At 36.6% G+C, this 21023-nt stretch overlaps 1 long non-coding RNA gene across 1 annotated transcript; it reads right to left on the bottom strand.

Annotated features, from left to right (window-relative positions):
- Positions 1-6: 6 nt before the first annotated feature.
- On the bottom strand, positions 7-8343 carry LOC120279483. Its single transcript, XR_005541930.1, has 5 exons — positions 7191-8343; positions 6346-6430; positions 6181-6275; positions 5687-5875; positions 7-43 (listed from the first exon to the last, which is right to left on the bottom strand). It is a non-coding gene; the product is annotated as an uncharacterized LOC120279483 (long non-coding RNA).
- Between the last annotated feature and the right edge of the window lie 12680 nt (positions 8344-21023).

Genomic DNA, 21023 nt, shown 5'->3' with positions numbered 1-21023 from the left:
ACGAGGGGAACTCAACCTCTTAAAACAAGAGCACTCGAGAAACCTTGAGAAAGACAACCTCTCGGAAATAAGATCAAAGCAGGAAAGGTGATAATACAACACAAAATCAATTGTCAAAAATGGAATATATTATCTACACAAACCATAAGTTCATATTTTTTTTTTAAACAAAAAAGATACAATAGCCTATTTGTGTTTAATTCAAGTTATGGTGACAAAATTTCAACTTTGTGGAATAGTTATGGTCTTTTGCACGTAAACACATTGTATCAGATAAATAGTATTATCCTTAATTTAAGACATATTGAACATCATAAATAATGAACCAACCAAACAAAAAAGAAAGCATGAAAAGAAAAAGAAGCCAACCCGGGTGATTTTTTCAATTTCAACAAGAGGAACAACATGCATTTTTCTAAAGATAATCCAATACTAAAAATTAAAAATCTTATCACGATCAAGCAATATATTTAAATATTTTTAATCTACCTTAAATACAATAAAAATGAAATAAAATTCTCACATAAGATCAAATTCAAGAAAACGAATTAAAAACTTTATGGAGGAACCTTAGTTCGCTCAAGAAGAAGCATAAGCAAACAGATCAAAAACCTAAACTTTCAACGAAAATAAAAATTAAAAACACAAATAAAACCCTAAATTGCACGAAAACTTACAACGCTCAATCCATCACAAAAAGAAATCCATGAAAAACACACATGAAAACCATCAAAAACCTCAAGAAAAAAATCTCCAATCTCTAACTCAAAAAAAAAAATAAATAAATAAATCTATTTTTCCAAACAAAAACAAATTAGAAACCGAGATCAAGATTCCCCACTCATCAAAACCCAAACTTTTCATCAAAACATCAAACAAATAACATCAAAAAGAAAGAAAAGAAAACGCCAACCTGAGAATGGAGCATCCATGGGCTAAGATTTCAGCTCCTCCCTTGGGAGGAGGAGGCTATACTCTTTGGAATGAATGAGTTTTTATGCCAAAAGTGCTAGGGGTTTGGTGCGGATGAAAAAGAAGGGGAGGGTGAGGAAAAGAAAGGGGTGAGAGGCTATGGAAAAAGAATATATTTGATTGAAAACAAATGATCTAAATTTTAAATAGGCCCCTTTTTATTAATGATATTATTTTGAAGTCATTATTATTTGTGAATGTTAATTTTTTAAAAAATCATCATAATAATAATTTATCATAAATTATATAATCATCTAAAAATTGATTTATATAAAATAATTAGTTATTAGTTAATTCTCACTGCCAATTAATTTTCTATGTTATATGAATTTCTTATAATTTCATTAATTTATATAATAATATTATCTTTTAATAATATTTTTTTATCTAATATAGAAATATCAAATATATTGTAATACAACATTTTAAATATTCTTAAAAATAATTACAATCAAATAATTAGCCACCAACAATAAAATCAAATATTTATTTCTTAAGTAGGTTTACTAGTGAAAGTTAATTTCTACAAATTTTTATTTAATAATTATTTATTCTAAACTATATAATCTCATAAAAATATTTTACAAATTAATTTATCAAAATAATGTGTTGGTTGATTTTACTATTTAGAATTTCATACAAATATTTTTAATAATATATATATAATGTTTATATATAATTTTTACATATTAAATTAGTAGCTTTAAATATTTTTCGCTACGATCCGTTTTACGTAGATAAAATAACTCATTTTATTACAAAAATAAATTGTAGCTATCAAAAATTTTTCAGTAACCCATGGTTTTGCTCGCCAATAAGTTTTTGTGCATATTTATATTCTACTACGCTTTTATTATTACGTACCTAAAGTTTAATCCTCTCTTTTATCTATGATATATTTTCGTAGACGTAAAGTTTCATTTTTAGGTATGAAATCAATCGTAGTTAAGAAAAATTATTCGTAGGGCATTGTTTGTTAGAAAGTAGAAATTGCTTGATGCCTAGGAGTACTTAGTTTCTTCTCACGAAATCAACAAAACGTAGACAATAACATGTTTTTAACTACGAAAATAATGTCGTAGCATAAAATAACGTAGATAATATGCACATTTCTTGTAGTACCCCTCTGGCGATGTCCTTGAACGATATGCACCTGGTAATTTCTTCGAACCACTTGGATGAATTGATTTTGTCAATTATGTATAATTTTCTGGCTCTTTTGGTGCAAGTTCGTGTGTGGAGTAAGCTTTCTAAACTCTCTAGACTCGGTGCTCCTTGGGTAATCATTGGCGACTTCAACGCCATCAGATTGGAGGCCGAACATCGAGGAGGAAACTTCAATCATTATGCAGCTAAGTCAAATTACTTCAATGATTTTATTAATTTCAATAATTTATTTGATCTGGTTTTTTCGAGGCCTTCTTTTACCTGGTGCAATGGATAGTTGGGAGATGCTCGTCAGTGGGCATGTCTTGACAGGTTCCTTGCTAACGTAGACTGGATTGGGTTACATGATTCTTACTATGTTTTGCACCTTCATTGCATTTCCTCGGATCATAGCCTTTTGCTTCTTAGAAATCATTTTTGTTCTATTTTTTAAAAGAAAATTTTTAAGTTTGAAAATTTTTGGTCCGATTATAAGGGTTGTCATGACGCTGTGATCAGAGCATGGAATTTTTCCTCAACCACCTCCCTCTTGCATGCTTTCTCTCACCTTGTATCCCGTACCAAGGTCAGCTTTTGTCTTGGAGAGCTTCTGGCCTTTCCCCTCTAGATGTGGATATTTAGAATACCAAGAGAGATATCTTATTCCTAGAGAACCTTGATAGCAGGTTATACCCTAACTCTCTTGATCATAGATCGCTTAGGTCCCTCAATAACAGACATAAAGCCCTTCTTAAGCATAGTAGCATTTGCTGGGCTCAGAGAGCTCGCATGTCATTGCTTAAGCAGGGTGACCTTAATTCTAAGTTTTCCATAACATGGCCAGCATTCGTACTCATAGAAACAAAATATCTGTCATCCAGGATTATGATGGTAATTCCTTTTTTGACCAAGCTAGCATTGAAAATTGTTTCTCAAATTTCTTCTGCTATTTGTGGGGAGCCAAAGGTAAGTGGACCTTTGAGGATTTGGTCAAAGCCCTTCTCCTTGATCACAACATTTTATCTGAAGAGGATAGGGTTTCTCTGATCAAACCTATGTCTTACCGTGAAATTCTTAATACTATCAAAGGAATGCCCAAGGGAAAGAGTCCTAGGCCAGATGGGTTGAATATTGAGTTTTATTTCTTCTACTGGGATATCATTAAAAACCCTCTTTTTGAGGCCATCTCTCATTTCTTATCTATTGCCAATCTACCAAGTTCCTGGGGAAAAACTTTTGTAGTGCTCATTCCAAAGTCCGACAACCCTCGTTTTGTGTTGGATTTTCATCCTATTTCGTTATGCAACATCTCTTATAAAATTGTTTCTAAGCTTTTAACCAACCATTTGAAGAATGTTATTCATAGGATTGTAGGACATGAGCAAAGTGCGTTCTTAACTAGCAAGTCCAGTTTTGACAACATTATTCCTTTCCAAGAAATTGTGCATTCTTTAGAGTCTGATATTGTCAATCCCCTTAGGATGTTTTTAAAAGTTGGTATTGCCAAGGCTTATGATATTGTTGAGTGGGGGGCTATTCTTGAAACTCTCCACCTAATGAACTTTCCTACTATTTGGGTTGAGTAGATTAGAGCTTGCCTTTCAAGTGCCAATTTTGCCTTGATGATCAATGATCATACTACCAATTGGTTTTCTAGCGGTAGGGGCCTTAGACAGGGAGACCCTTTATCCCCTTACATCTTCTCTCTTGTTTCCCAGAACCTTTTTGTCATGCTTAATTATGCTTTACAGAGAAATTGGATTCTTGGGTTTGATAGTAGACTGACCAGTAACTTTAATCATCTTATGTTTGTTGATGATTTAGTTGTTGTCACCACTGCGTCCTGGGCTATTGTTAAGGCCTGTAAAAATTTTTTGGTTATTTATTCTGATCTTACTGAGCAAACCCCTAATATGAATAAGTCTTCCATTTATTTTCCTAGTTGGTTAAACAAGAGGGTTCGTAGGCCTATTGGGGGTATCTTGGGTATGGAATAATCCGATATCCTTGGTTGGTAGAGCTATTCTAATTAATAGTGTCCTGATGCCAATTACCACTTATCAGTTATCTTGTGTTCATGCCAAAGATTCAGTCCTCGACCAAATTTCTAAAATAGCTAGGAAATTCTTGTGGGGGGAGAGTTGTAATCATAGCGGCTTCCACACTATGGGTTGGACCACTACTACACTTGCAAAAATTGACAGGGGTTTAAGTATTAGAAATCTAAGGAATGCGAAAATTGCTTTAGTGTCCAAAAATATTTTTTCCGATTTTAAACTCTGATGATAAACTCTAGATTAACATTTTCAATTTAAAGTATGGTAAATTCAGCTACTGGAATAGTAGACCTGTGCCTAAAGCTTCTTGTTTCTATAAAGCTCTTTGCTCTTCTGCAGCCAATGTTAAGCCTAACTATTGGATCAATGAGTTTAATCCTGATATCTCAAATTTCTTGACTAACCCGTAGTTTTTTGAGATTTCTTTGGGGTATAAGCCGACCTTCCTAAATATGGACATTCAATTTGAAAATATTTCAGTCAAAGACTGTTTGGAGCATGGATTGATGAAGCAAGAAAGGTGCAGGCTGATTTTTGGTGATAATGTTGATTGGTCTCATTTGAGCAATTGGAGGGTAACCAGGGAGAGTTACAACCATTTCGTGTGGAGTAAAAAGTGTTCCAAATCTTCTTTAGCTAGCTCAATTTACAATTGGTTAAATGCGGATACTTCTATGAGGGAAGATGTGTGGGTGGGGTGGAGTCTGATTTGGAAATTGCACACCTTTTTTAGAGGGAAATGTTTTATTTGGAGAATGGTGCATGGGCGAACTCCAACCTTTGCATATATCTACAGACTTAAAGTGGGGCCTATGAGAGAATGCTGCTGTTGTGGATTGGAGATTGAAATCGTTGAGCATGTGTTATGGAAATGCTAGAAAAGTAGACCGTTTTGGAATATCATAAGTAAATTCACAGGGGTTAACCTTAATGTGATTACTACTATCATTGATGGGGAGTGGATTGTTAGGGGGTGGAAATCAAAGTGTGGAAGTCATAGTTTTAAAACATTACTTGCCTCTGGTGGCTGGTTAATTTGGAAAACTAGATGTAGCATGGTATTTAACAGGGAAAATCCAAATTGGGAGCAGTTGGGCCAAAGGGCCATTGACATCGTTGTAGACATGTGCAAGGAATTCAAAACCACTATAGGGAAGTTAATCCATCACCCATTTAACTCTTCATTAAGTTTGTTCACTAATGCAGTCTGGACAGGACATAACTAGTGCGGTGGCATTGGCTTTGTCCTGGTCAAGAGTAATAAGGTTGTTGCTTTTGAAAGTTCGAGTAAGTGTTTAGTTGATTCGAGTATTCAAGGCGAAATGATGGCCATGGAGGTAGCTCTTTGGACTTGCTTGGAGAAGAAGATGTATCCTGATCTTATCTTTACAAACTGCACGACTTTAGTCGATCTGATTTACAAAGATGACCAGGTGGTAGCTTGGAGGTATAGGGAGAGAAGATCTAAAGCCATTTCAAAAGATGAAACAATGCTAAGTTAGAGTATTTACCCAGGCACCTGAATTGGATGGCAGATGAACTTGGCAACTTTGCTCTGAGAAATCCATGTGTCTTTTTTCCATATGGGAATAGAGCTTCCTAATTAGATGGAAAAAGCGGCCTCGGCTAGCGACTTCTAGTTTTAGTGTGGCTTGTCTCCATTTCTTGTTTTACTTTTTATTTTTCTTCTATCTTCCAGGCTCCATTTTGCCAAAAAAAAAAAAAAATTAATCAGACTCAAAATAATAATAGGGAAGTATGCATGTCCCTAACAATTTTGCTAAATGCCAAACTTCCAACAAATGAATTGTGCCCTAATTAGTCTGCCCAACCTTTTTTGCTTCATATTAGTCGAAACTCATATAAAACAATAATAAAATATTATACTAAAAAACTCTTAATTATGGCTTTGATTTTTCCAAAGCCCTTTTAAAACTCTCTCAAAATTTTTTATAACCATTTAGACCGCAATTTTAATTATTTTTCATTCAAATTATACTTTTACCTTTATTAAAATCAAAATTCCTTACTTCACCCAAGTGTGACCAGCATCATCCTTCCAATTCACTGCCTCGTCGATGATCTCCTTCTCCGTCACCTCTGTTGCCAGAGCCATTAGGTTATCTTGCTTGATAACTAATTGAATGTGAACTTGCCAAAAAGTCTTTACCGGTGTTAGACTTTCATGTGTGCATCTTCATCTCTGCTAGTGCTAGACTTCAACCATAGACATCTCATAGAAATCCTTCACCATCCTGAGCAAATAGACACAAAACCAACAAACTACGCAATCATTATTCCTCTCATTTAGACAATACCAAAATCAAGCACCCCATGATCACACTAAAAAATCAACATAGCATGTACAAATCCCTCATGAATATTACAAAAAGATCAAAAAGTAACTAAAAAATCAACGCAACTCATACAAACCCCTCATGAATATCACAAAACATCAAAGAATAATTAAAAAATCAGCATAATTTGCACATATTCCTCATGGATATCACTGAAATCCAATTCAAGCTTAAAAATAATCATAAAAATTTAATTAAGATGAATGGTTGGGAATTAGAGAATAAATTTCGGGTTTTTGGAAGATTTGGAGGAAAGGTAGAAATACAAAAGGGAAAATCTCAGTTAATCTTTTAAAGTAAAAAAACAGAGAGGTTAGGATATAGTTGAGGCTAAGAGCAGCCTCCTCGCTCTTTGTTTTTGTCTCAGAAGTGGAAACATCATCTGAAAGATAAAAGATAAGTAGAAGTAAAAGAATATTTTTCATTGATTGTCATATAAGAGATAATACAATTGTGTCCTTTCCTTTACAAGGGTCAGGCATCTCTTAAGAACTAAATAATTTGGAATATTTACAATTGCTAAATATATGTAATTGACATCAATTTAGCATGTATTTAGCTCTTGAATCATACATCTTAAACCATGCATATGTGAATAATTCTTAAATTATGCCAAAGGATATTTTGTGATCACATCATCACTAACAACAATGACAACCTTGCCTCTTGTTGTTGCACTAACGAGCTTCATGGGCTAGGTGAACTTCAGCTGGGTGTTTGTGACGAAGACGTGGGCTGGTGAGACTCACAAAATTGCAGTAAGGGGATAGAAAGGGATGGGAATGAAGCCATAGTTGAAGAGACGGATGATGGAGCCCCACGGATGCTAAGCAAGAAAGGCCAAAAATGAGAAAATCTAACCAAAGTTAAGATTGGGAAAGGTGAGGTGGCATAGATGATTTTCTTTTTTGAGAGTAAGAGCCAGAAGCTAAGAAAATAAGAAGAAAGAAACAGGTTTATGGCTAGGCAGAGTTCGAGAAGCCATCCTGGACAGTTCGAATCCCTGGAGAAATTAAAGGGAGTGTTGAGGATTAAGTTTGCCAAAAAAGGCAAGCTCGTCAGCAATGTTATTATCTTCCCGAGGAATGGAGAAAAGAGCGATATCAGGGAAGCACTTAAGAAGATTCTTGAGCTTTTGAGCTTTAGTGTTGAATTTCCAAGCAATGCAAGGATGATGGTTCTCAATCAGATTGATAATCCCAGGGCAGTCACAGCAGATCTAAGAGGGAGTCCAGCAGCGCTCCAAGCAAGCTTCCAAGGCCAAAGCCATAGCATCTAGTTCAATAGCCAGCGGGGAAGGATGGACATCGCCCAGAGATCCTGCAAGCAAGATTTGACCATAAGAAGTGAGAATAATAAACCCCAGCCCATAAATGTTTATTCATGAAGACCAAGAGGTATCAGTAAAAATAGAAATCGAGAGGGAGGTGGTAAGTGGAGAGAGTGGCTTAGAGAACACCCTGTAGATCTTGCCAGAAGCAAAGAAAAAATCAGAACAAATAGAAGTAGCTCTGGCTGTGAGGGAATCAAATCTGGGTTGCAGCTTCTTAAAAATGACATTGCACCTCTCTTTCCAAGTGAGCCAGGCCAGAGAAGCGATAAGAGCTCTGGCCCAAGCACAGCTAGATCTAGAGAATTTCTGGAAAGTCAGCCAAGATCCAAAGGAGAGGAAAGTGGGATCATTAGCAAAAAGGCCAATAGAATGAAGGATAGAGATCCAAGAACCAGCTGTCTTAGAGCAAGACCAAATAATATGATTAGCAGTTTCCTCTTCAAGCTAGCAAAAAGGGCATAAGCTGAAAGGGCCAATATTTAACCTGTAAAGCAGAGCACCAGTAGAAAGCTTCCTATGCATCAATTTCCAAATAAAGAACTTAACCCTCAGAATAGCACAAAGTTTCCAGATTTGGTTCCAGCCATCCCAAGGATTGGAACAAATAACAGTAGAATTGATGTGAATTGCAAAGTTGACATGAGAAGGAAGAAAATTGAGTTGATTAATAGAAAGAATTTTAGGGGAGATAGGAATTCCCAGATACACGAAGGGAAAGTTACCAACTTAATGCCCAGAATTCTAGAAATAGCTTTGGCGATTTTAGGGTTACACCAGGAGGGTAGAAAAATCTCAGATTTATGGAGATTAGGTTTCTGGCCAGTAAGCTTATGGTAAAGATTAAGACAAAAAGACAATTTCTAGCCACTTTTCTAGAGGCACTAGTGACCAAGATAAGATCATCAGCAAACATAAGATGATTAAAATTTCTGGGAAGGTTACTGTTAAACCCAGGGACCAGGTTGAGGGTACAGGCTTTGTTTAGGATAGCAGTAAGAGTTTAGGAGGTCAAGAAGTAAGGGGGAAAAGGATCACCCTGACGAACACCCCTGCTACTAGAGATCTAGTCGGAGTGTTTACCATTAATAATGAAGGAGAAAGAGGCAGAACAAAGAGAATTTTTAATCCAAGAAATCCAGTGCTCAGGGAAAAGCATCCTCTGAAGGGTTGCAAGAACATCATTCCATTCAATAGTGTCAAAGGCTTTTTCCACATAGATTTTAAGGATCATGCTAGGGAGGACAGAGCAATCAGATTCTAAGCTATGGGCTATCTCTTGGGCTGCAATTATATTATCATAAGCGCCACACCCAGAAATAAACCCATTCTGCTCAATACCCACCAGATTAGGCATAACAAGACAAAGTCTATTGGCTAAAAGTTTAGCAATCACTTTATAACAAACATTACAGAGCAAAATCGACCGAAAATCACTAACAGTTAAAGGATTGTCCTTTTTCAGAATCAAAGTCACAAAGGTCTTAACCCAAGAAGAAGGCATCTGAGCAGTACTAAAAAAATGGGAAATAGCTTTGAAAAAATGATCACCAATAATATTCCAATAAAACACATAGAACTCAACATTGAGACCGTCAGGGCCAGGACTCTTAGCCCGTGGCATAGAGGAGAGGGTTCGGATAAACCTCACGCTTAGTGATAGGTTTAATCAAAGCCGCTCTATCCTCTTCACTCAAAATAGGGTAATCATCCGGCATCATAGTAAAGAGAGAGTCCTGATTTAAATTAGAAAAGGCAGACCAAAGTTTATGATAGAAATTAGAGAAACAATTCACAATATCAGAATGTTCAGTAAAGGTCATACCAGATTCATTCTTGATAGCTTTGATATGATTTCTATGCCTCCTGATTTTGACTGAGGTGTGAAAGTAATTAGAGTTTTGGTCACCTTTACTAAGCCACAGACTCTCGGCTCGCTACCCCCAAAAAATAGTTTTTTGCCTGAGGAGAGCCTTGTGACGTTTCTCAAAGCACATAACTAGGTGTTCCTCTAGAAATCATCCGAGGCCGAGAAACCCTCATCCATGACCAGGATCTCCTTTTCAATATTAGCAATCTCCATCTCAATTTGACTGATCCCAAAGCGATGCCACCTGAGAATGTTAGTTTTAGTATGAGAGATAGAGTGGGAAAAGAAATGCATAAGGGTATCATTAGAGTCAATATTCCAGGCATTAAGCACATTGTTATGGCAGCCCTTGTAGTCAAGCCAGAAGTTATCGAAGCGAAAGATTTTATTAGAGGAGAGGATCTCAGAATGAGCAGTAAGGAATAACGGAGAATGGTCCGAGTTGAGACGAGAAAGGTGTTAATTAGAGAGAAAGGTAAACCCGCAAAACCAATTAGAATTAGCTAAGAAACGATCGAGTCTGGCCCATCTGCGAGCCAAACCCTCTTGATTGTTATACCATGTGAAACAAGGGCCAACAAAACCAAGATCTAGCAGGTTATTGTTAGTAATAAAGGAGGAGAAATACTTAGCCTTAGAAGCATAGTTAATGAAAAGACCACCCAAATTCTCATCCTTACTGCAAATGGCATTGAAATCCCCCGTGAGGACCCAGGGGATGTTGAGTAAGGAGATGGCAGAGAGGGAGTCCCAAAAAGCTTTGTGATCAGAGAGTACCTGAGAGTTGTAAATGGCATAAAGAACCCAGGAGTCAAAGGATGTCGTGATGACTAGATGGAGAGCAAGCCTGGAGAGGGCGATTGGGGTAACACACCCCACTTGCTTTCTCCAGAGAACCAAAATTCCTCCAGAGAAGCCGGAAGAGGGATGGCGGCTCAATCCCATCTGGTTTTAAGTCTGTTACGGAAAAAAAGTATGCGATCAGAATTAGTTTTAGTTTCCAATAAACAAATAAAATCCGGCTTTAATCTATGCATAATATCAAAAAGATACTCCACTGTCCGGGAGATTGAAAGCCCCCTGCAATTCCAAGCAAAGATTTTAGTATCCATAAACATAACAAAAGGAAAGGAAAGACAAGAGAAGAGAAACTAGGAGCTCAAAGATTTTCGCCATTTATTTGATTTCGTGCCGCTCCTTAAGGGCTCTTTCCTTGCCAGAGATTCCAGTTTAACATCTTTCTGGTATTGACAAAGGACCATATCATCATCAGATTCTGGGAGAGAATAGGAGGTATCTAACACTTCTTCCTCCATGTCCTCTTCCATATGACCATCACTTCCTCCTCCATGAGAGAGAGCATCCACCATCTTGGACACCACAGGGTATGGTGATCTGCTGGACTAGAGGTTTCCCCTTGAAGAGGGGTACTATTTGAAGTGATGAGTAAAGGTTCAGAGGAGAAATCTTTTTTCTTGGAAGAAAGCGAAGAGACTGCTGTTGGAAATCCCAACAATCGGCTTTCACTTTCTCCCAAGCGAAAAGTGACGTTACTGGAAGGATCGTTGAAGATTTCTTTGCCTTTAGCATGAGGATTGAGATGAGGAGAGGACGGCGTCCTCGAGGGGCCAGAAGGATCGTTAGGAGTAAGTGGGTTGATATTCTCGGGACCAGAAGAAGGAAGCACGTGATCCACAGGACTTAGGTGCGGAGGAATCGAGGCATTGGAGAAAGGATGAGAATGCCCCCTTCTCCCAACCCTACCTCCACGTTTAGCGTGGGACGAAAAGGGATCTGCCACATGTCCGGAAGGTAACCATGCAGGTGGCCACGCGTCAGTCTCTCCCTCATCATTCCTACTTTGTTGGGCCAAATTAGGGTTTCGGCTGCAGAGACAAGCCGAAGCACCACCACGACTACCTCTACCAAAGGAACGACCCCGAATAGAGTTTCGACATCTTCAACAGCAATTGAGGAGTGAAAGGAGAGCATAGAGGAATAGATGGAAATAAGGGTAAAATTGGAATATGAAAAAGCAGGGGCTTATTAGTCATTGAGGAAACTACAGGTTCTATTTGGTCAGTTTGAAACTAGACAATTTCTATAAAATAATTTTCCAAAAAATAATATTATGTTCATTGAATTTAAAATTATATTAAGTCACACGTCAGGTTAACCCAATAACTTAAGTCAAGCCAACCTAAATAATGCTTTATAGAAATGTAATAGTTACAAAAGATGGCAAAAATAAAATTTCAAATTTGATGACCAATAAATATCAAAGACACCAAGAATTGCATAGCAAAGTAGTCAATGCTTGGGAATTTTACATGTGAGATTGAGTATTCAAATTCTACCGAATGCACAAAAAAAAATCACTAGTGGTCCAGTGGAAACTCACCATAAAGTGAGCAAGGGAACGAGGGTTGAAAACCTTACTCTCATAGTATTATTCATTAATACTATTCAAACAATGTATAGTAAGGTCAATACTAACTATATATGGTCAGTACTATTTACTGTCATGGTCTAAGAAGAATAGTATTTTTCTCCTCTAGGGTTGTATGCCATGAGAAATTTATCCTTAAGTGGTTGTTAAGCCATTATAACTGGGACACCTCTATATTTATATTTTTTTTTACGATGCTGGTCACCTTTGTCAAAAATAAAAATAAAAATAAAAAACCAAAAATAAAAAAATAAAAAACGGATCAAATGCGAGAAGAAACTAGTATAGCAATATGTGTGATTGGAAACTACATAAGTAAAAAAATCAACCAACCACATGATACTAGTAAATTTTCCTTGTTTTGTAAAATGGGGGAGAATCTTTGAATCATCACGTTAAAGGAAAACTTTGGTGATGTAAGCCCAAGTATTATGTCATTGATTTTCTTAACTAACTTTGCTATACTCAAGTGGATGATTGAATTATGTTTTATCTTATTGATTACAATTCTCTAGTTATTACTTTCATTTATTTTTCTTCTAAATTTTTTTATCCAGAAAGTTTCTTTTATATCTTTTCTTAAGAAAAGAAGATATATTTGTTCCAAAGACCTTTAAATTAATCATACTCCAATTGCAACTAATAATTCTTATCAACTAGAGTGAGACTGAGTGTTTGTGGGAGATCATCTCACTTTAGTTTTTTTTTATTGACAGGGGATTTGTCCTATAGTTAAAAGTTAATTATGATCATCCTTGCAGAGAGAAAACATTTAAAGTGTACCATTGGATTATCCCATGGTTGACAAGAAAGGCTTAGTTTGTGAGAAGTTTAATGTCCGAATTTGAAATGAGTTGGATGCAGTAGGTGCCACAACTCCCCAACTGTGGAAGCAGGTTTACAATCCAATCTCCATACTGGGTGAATGAGGGAGTATGGGCATAACCTTAATGTCACCTGTGCATATGCTCTTAGTGGCGAAACCAGGAGCAAAACTAAAGGGGTGCTGCCTTTGATTTTAAAAAATTATAAATATTAAAAATTTTATATTCATTCAAATTCAAGATTATAATAATTAATATTTTAAAAATAAAATAAAATAAAAATATAAGTAACGATTACCATTTGGTGGTTGAATCCTTTGATTTTACATATTTGTAATCACAACAAAACAGTTTCAGAATTAATTATTTCAAAAATATATCGTTCAATGCTTGCACAACTCTATTTTAATGATGTTCATCTGTGAAAATGTTTTTTTTTCAATTAATTGTTGTTGTTGCCATCGGTAAGATCATAGTTAATTCAATAAAATGATAAGCTGATAAGCTAGTAAAAAAAACTACATGCTTTCTAATTTTAATTAATTTCACAGCAAGATTATAAGATCAAGACATTTAATAAAATTAAAAGTTCCTCTACTATTATCAATGTGGGTATGAAGTTGGTTTTTCAAGCCTTGAAGATTTTATTAAATAAAAACAAAAGAACAAATTAAATTTTAGTAGAGTGAAATAATCTACCACGCTAAAATTTAGAAAATGAGTCTCATGAGCAGCCCCTTGACCCTCTCTTGTAGCCCAGGGTGTTCCTATTACCAAAGTTTGTTGTCCTTCTCAATATATATATATATATATATATATATATACAAGGGTTTTAAAAAAATTGCTTATTTGTGAATATGATATGTGAGCGGTAAAGTTAAAAAAATAAAAAAATAAATCAAATAAAGTAGTATATTTCAAATTAGTTTTATTGATTTACTGATATATATATATATATATATTGATCTAACATAACCATGTTATATTTAATTAGGCGGCCTTGTATTTAGAAGTTCAGATTCAATTTTATTTTGTATCATACAACCAACTAATCAAGTAAAGCTTAAAATTTTAAAAAAGTTTAAAAATAAATAAATAAATATCCATCATAATGCTAATGGTGGCATGTGGGTATGTTAAATACGAAAAAATTAAAATGCCAAGATATAATAGGAATGTTAAAGCGGAGCCGAAAACATGTTAATAATATAAAAATAAAAAAGAGGATATTTTATATAAGCACACGAGAATCACGTGTTAATAACGACGTCCACTATTTTCAGTCTTTTGGCACATGAGCAAATGAGCAAATGCCATTCACTTAAAAAGTAAACTCCACTTGACCAAAGAAAAATAATAAATATCAAGGACCCAAAAAGTATAGCAATCTTTGTGATTTTAAACAGTATAAGTAAAGGAAGACAAACAACCACGTGAGTGATAAACCTAAATTTCCTTGTTTTGTAAAATTGGGGAGAATCTTTAAATCATTGTATAAAAGAAAAACTTCTGTGATATAAGCCTAAGTATTATATCTTTGATTTCCTTAACTATGACATTGCTGCACACAAGTGAATGACGGGAACTTATCAGTGTACGCATTGATTTTTCAAATATTCAATTCATCCTCACTTAGTGGCCATCCATATTCTATCCTCCATTACCCACAAGCTAAGGCATTTTAAATGTTGTGAATAGGTCATAAAGTTTATGGAGAGTCCAAGCTTCTAATTATGTTTTTCAATATTAATTTTGTTAAAAAACCTTTCAAGTGGCCATGCTCCAATTGCTACCAATAATTCTTATCAACTAGTAATTATGAGATTGACCGTTTCTAGGGGATCATCTCAATTTAGCTTTGTCACGGGGGCTTTGTGCTATAATTATAAGTTATAATCATTCAAGGAGAGAGAATATTTAAAGCCTTATATGGGAAGGGGTTTAAAAAATAAAAAGAAATCATGTTTTTAATTACTTACTTGTGAATAAAACATATGAGATGAACACGGTTTTATTCGCCATGATTTTTGTCGAATAATCTGAGTTCCTCCATCTGGGTTTTATGTGGCGACTTTAACACGGTGTTTTCCCTCAATGATAAGAACAGAGGTTTCCCTAACCACAGGGATCTTACCTCGGCGCAAAACTTCCTTAATGAGCTTAGTCTGGTAGACCCACCTCTCCATGGGAGAAGCTTTACCTGGACAAATGGACAGATCGAGCTAACTTGGACGCGCCTGGACCGTTTCCTCCTTTCCCATGACTGGTTTTCTGTTTTCCCAAATTCTATTCAATCTGCTCTACCTAGATTTGGTTCTGATCATGCTCCAATTTGCCTAGAGTTTGGTTCCCACTCTCGGAGACCTCGCATCTTTCGTTTTGAAAAATATTGGTATGCCAAAGATAATTTTTGTTCACTTCTTCAAGATTGGTGGTCTGAAATCAATCAGGTGGGTTGTGGTGCTTTCATTCTTTCGAAAAAACTAATTCATCTCAAATCTCGTCTCAAGGTTTGGGCATCTGAGAACTTTGGCTCCATCTCAGTACAGAAAAATGCCCTTCTTCTTGAGCTTAACTCCTTAGATTCCATCAGCGAGAGCAGGGGTAGGACCGACTCCGAATCCCTTAGAGTCACTTAGTTGCTCCAGGACCTCTCTACCATTCTTAGAGAAGAAGAAACTTATTGGAGACAACGATCTAGAATCACCTGGCTTATTGAAGGTGACTCTAATACCAAATACTTTCACTCTGTTGCCAATGGTCGGCGAAACAAAAACTTTATTCCTAAAATCTTTTTTGATGGCTCCTGGATTGAGGGTAACCAAAATTTGGGTAAACTTTTTTCAGACCATTTGGGCCTTCTCTTTGGTACCGCTAGACCCTCCCGTTTCTTGTTGGACTGGCAACATCTATTCAGCTTTCGTGTCAATATTGACCTTTCTACCCTGGACTTGCCATTTTCCTTAGAGGAAATCAAACTGGCAGTTTTTGACATGTGCGCCGACAAAGCTCCAGGACCAGATGGTTTTCCAATTTTTTTCTTCCAAAAGCACTGGGACCTGGTGAAAGATTCCCTGATTACCCTCTGTAATGATTTTTATGATGGGAAGGCCAATCTTGATCGTATTAATTGGATTCACATTGCTTTGATTGCCAAAACCAATTCCCCTGAAAAAGTTTCTGATTTCCGACCTATTAGCCTGATTAACTCCTCGTGCAAAATATTATCCAAATTCCTCGCTAACAGGTTGAGAAATGTGATTAGTTCTCTTATTGACGACTCGCAATTGGCATTCATTAAAGGCAGATGTATTGCAGATAATATAATTGCTGCCCAGGAATTAATTTTTCACCTTCAGAAGAAAAAAGTGCTTGGCTATGCTTTTAAAGTTGACTTTGCAAAAGCCTTCGATTCAATTGACTGGGGATTTTTATTTGATATTCTTGCTGCCCGTGGCTTTAGTCCTCGTTGGATTTCCTGGATCTCTAACATCCTTCACTCTTCCAAGGCTCGAGTTCTTGTGAATGGGGAACCTCACGGATTCATTCGTTGTAAACGTGGCTTGCGCCAAGGAGATCCCCTCTCACCCCTCTTGTTTGCTCTTGCTGCTGACACCCTCAGTGCGATGTTCTTTCATGCTCTCCGTAATCGCATCCTTGTGGGTATCCCCATAGGTGCTTCTGATAGTATCTGCCATCTTCAATATGCTGATGACCTCATCATTTTCTCCGCTGGTGGTCAAGAAGATCTACTCATTACCAAGCTTATCTTGTACCTTTACGAAGGGGCATCTGGTCTTACTATCAATTACTATAAGAGTTGTCTCTACTCCACTAATTATGGATACCAACCCAGTTCTGCGTCTGCTGTGATTCTCAACTGCACTAGGGATAGCCTTCCTCTCATTTACCTTGGTGTCCCTATCTCTGGTCAACGCCCCAAACGCGAAGATTGGACAAAATTAACTTCGATGGTTAGAGCCAAACTTTCTTCCTGGAAAGCCACCTATCTTTCTCTAGGGGGTCGTCTCACCCTTCTTAACTCGGTCCTTTCTTCTATACCTACTTACTGGATGTCTGTTTTCAAATTACCAGCTTGGGTAATTAAAGAAAAAGATAAAATTCGTAGAGATTTTCTCTGGAAAGGTCCGGACCTCGATTCCAAGGGTCTCCGTTTGGTTGCTTGGGATAGAATTTGTCGCCCTCGCAACATGGGTGGATGGGGTATTCTTAACCTACACCTTTTTAATAACTCCCTTCTCGCCAAATGGTGGTGGAAAATTCTCACTGGGCAACAAGGTTGCTGGTACAAAATCATTCATTTTAATTACCTTAGCGGAGGTCCTCCCGGGCCACTCTTTCATTCCCCACCAAGAAACAAATCATTTTTTATTTAATTACCTTAGCGGAGGTCCTCCCGGGCCACTCTTTCATTCCCCATTACTTCCTGCTTTCAGAGCCTGTATTTCAAAAAAAATTCACAATGGTGCCTCTACTTTTTTCTGGTTCGATAATTGGCTCGGTGGTCGTGCTCCCAAAGATATCTGGCTTGATCTTTTTAACAACTGTCTTACACCCTGGATCACCATCAGACAATTTTACCATAATTCCTCTACTCTCGTTTCCTTCTTCCAAAGGACTACGATGGATGATCTTCGTCCCCTCATTCAAATTATTCCTGTGTGCTCATCTGTCCAGGAGGATTTGAACATTTGGACTTTAGATCGTAATTGCTCCTTTTCAGTTCGCTCTTTTTATTAATTCCTGGTTGATGGTGGTTTGTGCACTTCACTTTATTCTTCCTTTTGGAAAGTGAAATGCCCCAGCAAGGTCACTCTCTTCTGTTGGCTTGCTAATGATAACAAAATCCCAACTCTATCCAACCTTGCTAAGATTGGCTGTAACATTCAGAATGCTACTGACACCTGTGTCCTGTGTCACAAAAATTCTGAATCTGTTGACCATCTTCTGATTCACTGTGATTTTACTACCCATATCTGGGAGTTCTTCGCGAGTAATCTGCATTTACTTGCATTTCCTAGCTCGCTTGATCAAGTTTGGTCAACTTGGATTCCTTCCCTGGATGCGAATTGGTGCATCTTCTGGGATCTTCTTACCAGAGCTATTTTCTGGAATATATGGTTAGAAAGGAATAACAGAATTTTCAATCTCACCTTTCTTTCCACATATTCAATCTTGTTTAAAATTTCTCATATGTTTTTTGATTGGTGTTCTGCAGCTAGGGATCCTCCTTTGCATGTTCCCAGTGATTCCATTCAGACTGTCAAGCGCTCTCTCGACTTCCTGAGTGCCAGATCTGTGGACCTCGCCAGTAACTCGATTCAGCCACTTCCTCAGGATTGAACCTTCTTAGTCTGACTGAGTCGACCTTTGTTGCCTCTTGGTGTACTTCGTCTTCTCAGTTTTAGGCTGGGGGTTCCTGTCGGTTCTTGTTGTTTCCGTTCTTTTCCTTTTCCGTTTGTTGTGGACTGTCACACCGCTGGTGTAGCGTCCTTTTGACTGTTTCCTTTTGTGTTTTTCTTCCAGTTGTTTGCTGTTTTGATTTTCTAATAAATTTGTGGTTTATCCACTTTAATCAAAAAAAAAAATGCAACAAAGTGTTATTCTTCAAATTAGTATTATTGGTCTAATGTATCAATTTAATATTTAAATTGTAGTTTTGCATTTAAAAAATAGACTTCTTTTAATTCTCGTATCATGCCACCAACTAAGTTGTCAACTAGTCAAGTAAATCTAAATTAAACATTTTAAAAGATTATGAATTACAAATAATCCACAAGCACCCCAATTTCAAAGAAGTTAGAGATGTGCACAAATGTTGATTTAGTACCTCAACATAGCTGTATTCCTATTTTACGTCAACACGATTTTGGTCTTTGCTCTCACCGTCGGTTCATTTAAGAAGTTTGGACCTCTTGGATCCCATCTTTACAGGATTCATAACGAATTTTTCTAAGATCTTCTCTTAAGAGCCATCTTTTGGAACTTATGACTCGAGAGAAATCATCGCATCTTCAACTTGCATGCCCTTACCCCGCATTCAGTTATTTATATGCTTCTTGTTTGGATTTTTGCAGCTAGAGACCTGAGTCAGGACTTTCCATGTGATTCTATTTAGAAGCTAAGATGTTCCATTGACTTCCAGAGCATGAGTCCGGATGATCAGCCCCACACCATGACCCCTTCTACTGCTCAAGAGTGATCGACTCCGTTTTTCAGCTTGACGAGGCCTCGAATACCAAAGGGTGAACTTTGCTTCCACAACTGTTTAATTTCTTTTGTCTTTAGTTTTTCTGTCTTTTCTGTTTTCAGTCTTTTATGTGGCTTTCTTTAGTGAGGTGTGATTCACCCCTAGTGACTGTATCTCACCTCTTGTCATTGTTTCCATGTTCATTTTTGTTCTTGCTTGTTCCCGTTTTCTCGTTCTTGCATGGTTTATCCAACGTTTAATAAGCGACAAGCATCCCCAAATTTGGGGTTTGATCTTAGGTCCTTTTTAACACGTATAAATGTTCTATATAAAAGACTTGATCGATATCGATATGTCAAGACACATTGGCCATGTGGGATGTGGTTTTGTAATTAATTTAAATATAATTGGAATGTGGATGAAAATCAAATTGAAGATGGAAAAAGCAATTGAATTGGTGAGAAGAAAATTAAATTGTAAATGTGTAAGTATGTCTGATTACAAGAAGGTTTGAACCTTTATATAGAGAATACAAATGAAAAATCACCCTATCTTTCTCCTCAAATTACTCCCGATTATCTCCATAATTAATCCTATAACAATTCCCAATCAATAGCACCATGATTATCTCATTGACATAAATAGCACCATGAATATTTTCTAAACATAATTAGCACCGTGATTGATGATCTCGAATATCTTCTTAACATAATCAACACTATGATTGATTATTTCCTTAACACCCTCCTCAAACTCAAGGTGGTAACGTAGAAGCCAACTTGAGTTTGGAAACTTGTGTAAGAAATTGACTAAGGGGAAATGACTTGGTTAAAATATCAACTTTTTGAGCTTTAGTGGTAATAAGAGTAAGTCAAATTGTTTGTTGGAGCAAATGATGACGAACAAAGTGGCGAGTCAATCTCGATATGCTTAGTACGCTCATGAAAGACATCGTTATGAGCTATTTGAATAGAACTTTGATTATCACAATGAATGGGAGTACTAGAATGATGAGAAACACCCATATCTTGAAGAAGCCATCATAAGCATACTAATTCGGATGTTGCATCTGCAAGAACATGATATTCAACCTTAATGCTAGAGTAGAAAATAACTATTTGCTTCTTACTTCGACATGAGATAAGTGATGACCCAAGAAAGTAACAATAACCAGTAGTAGAATGGTGATTAGTGGAATCGTCTGCCTAACCTGTGTCACAATAACATTGCAAATCCAAAGATAAGCCAGAAGAAAAATGTAGCCCATGAAACATGTTATGCTTTACATATCTGAGAATACGATGAACTGCAGAAAAATGATTGGATCGAGAAAAAAGAGAGAAATTGACTAACTAAATGGACAGCATAAGCAAAATATGGATGAGTAACTATTTGATAAACAAGACTCCCTACCAAGGTTCGATAGAGTGTGGGATCCGTTAGAAGTATACTAACAGAAGGGGAAAGGTGGACATCCTGCGCGAGTGGTGAATGTGCTATCTTGCTATATATCAAATCCGGCTTTAGTAATAAGATCAAAAACATACTTTGTTTGGGATAAGTGTACACTTGTAGAGTCATCATTAACTTCAAGACCCAAGAAGTACCTCAAGGAACCCATATCTTTCATCTCAACTGAGAATAGAGAAAAGTCTTTAGGGTTTGAATACCATCCACATCATCATCTGTAATAACTATGTCATCCACATAAAGTAAAAGAAGTGTGGTACCATGTCTTATTTTGCGAGTAAAAAGCGCAAGATCATGATCACTCAATGCAAAGCCTAGTTATAGTGGAACTGATTTT

Source organism: Dioscorea cayenensis, chromosome 16 (assembly GCF_009730915.1).
Source record: "Dioscorea cayenensis subsp. rotundata cultivar TDr96_F1 chromosome 16, TDr96_F1_v2_PseudoChromosome.rev07_lg8_w22 25.fasta, whole genome shotgun sequence".
Classification (NCBI taxonomy): domain Eukaryota; kingdom Viridiplantae; phylum Streptophyta; class Magnoliopsida; order Dioscoreales; family Dioscoreaceae; genus Dioscorea; species Dioscorea cayenensis.
This window is presented reverse-complemented; position numbering and strand designations above follow the sequence as displayed.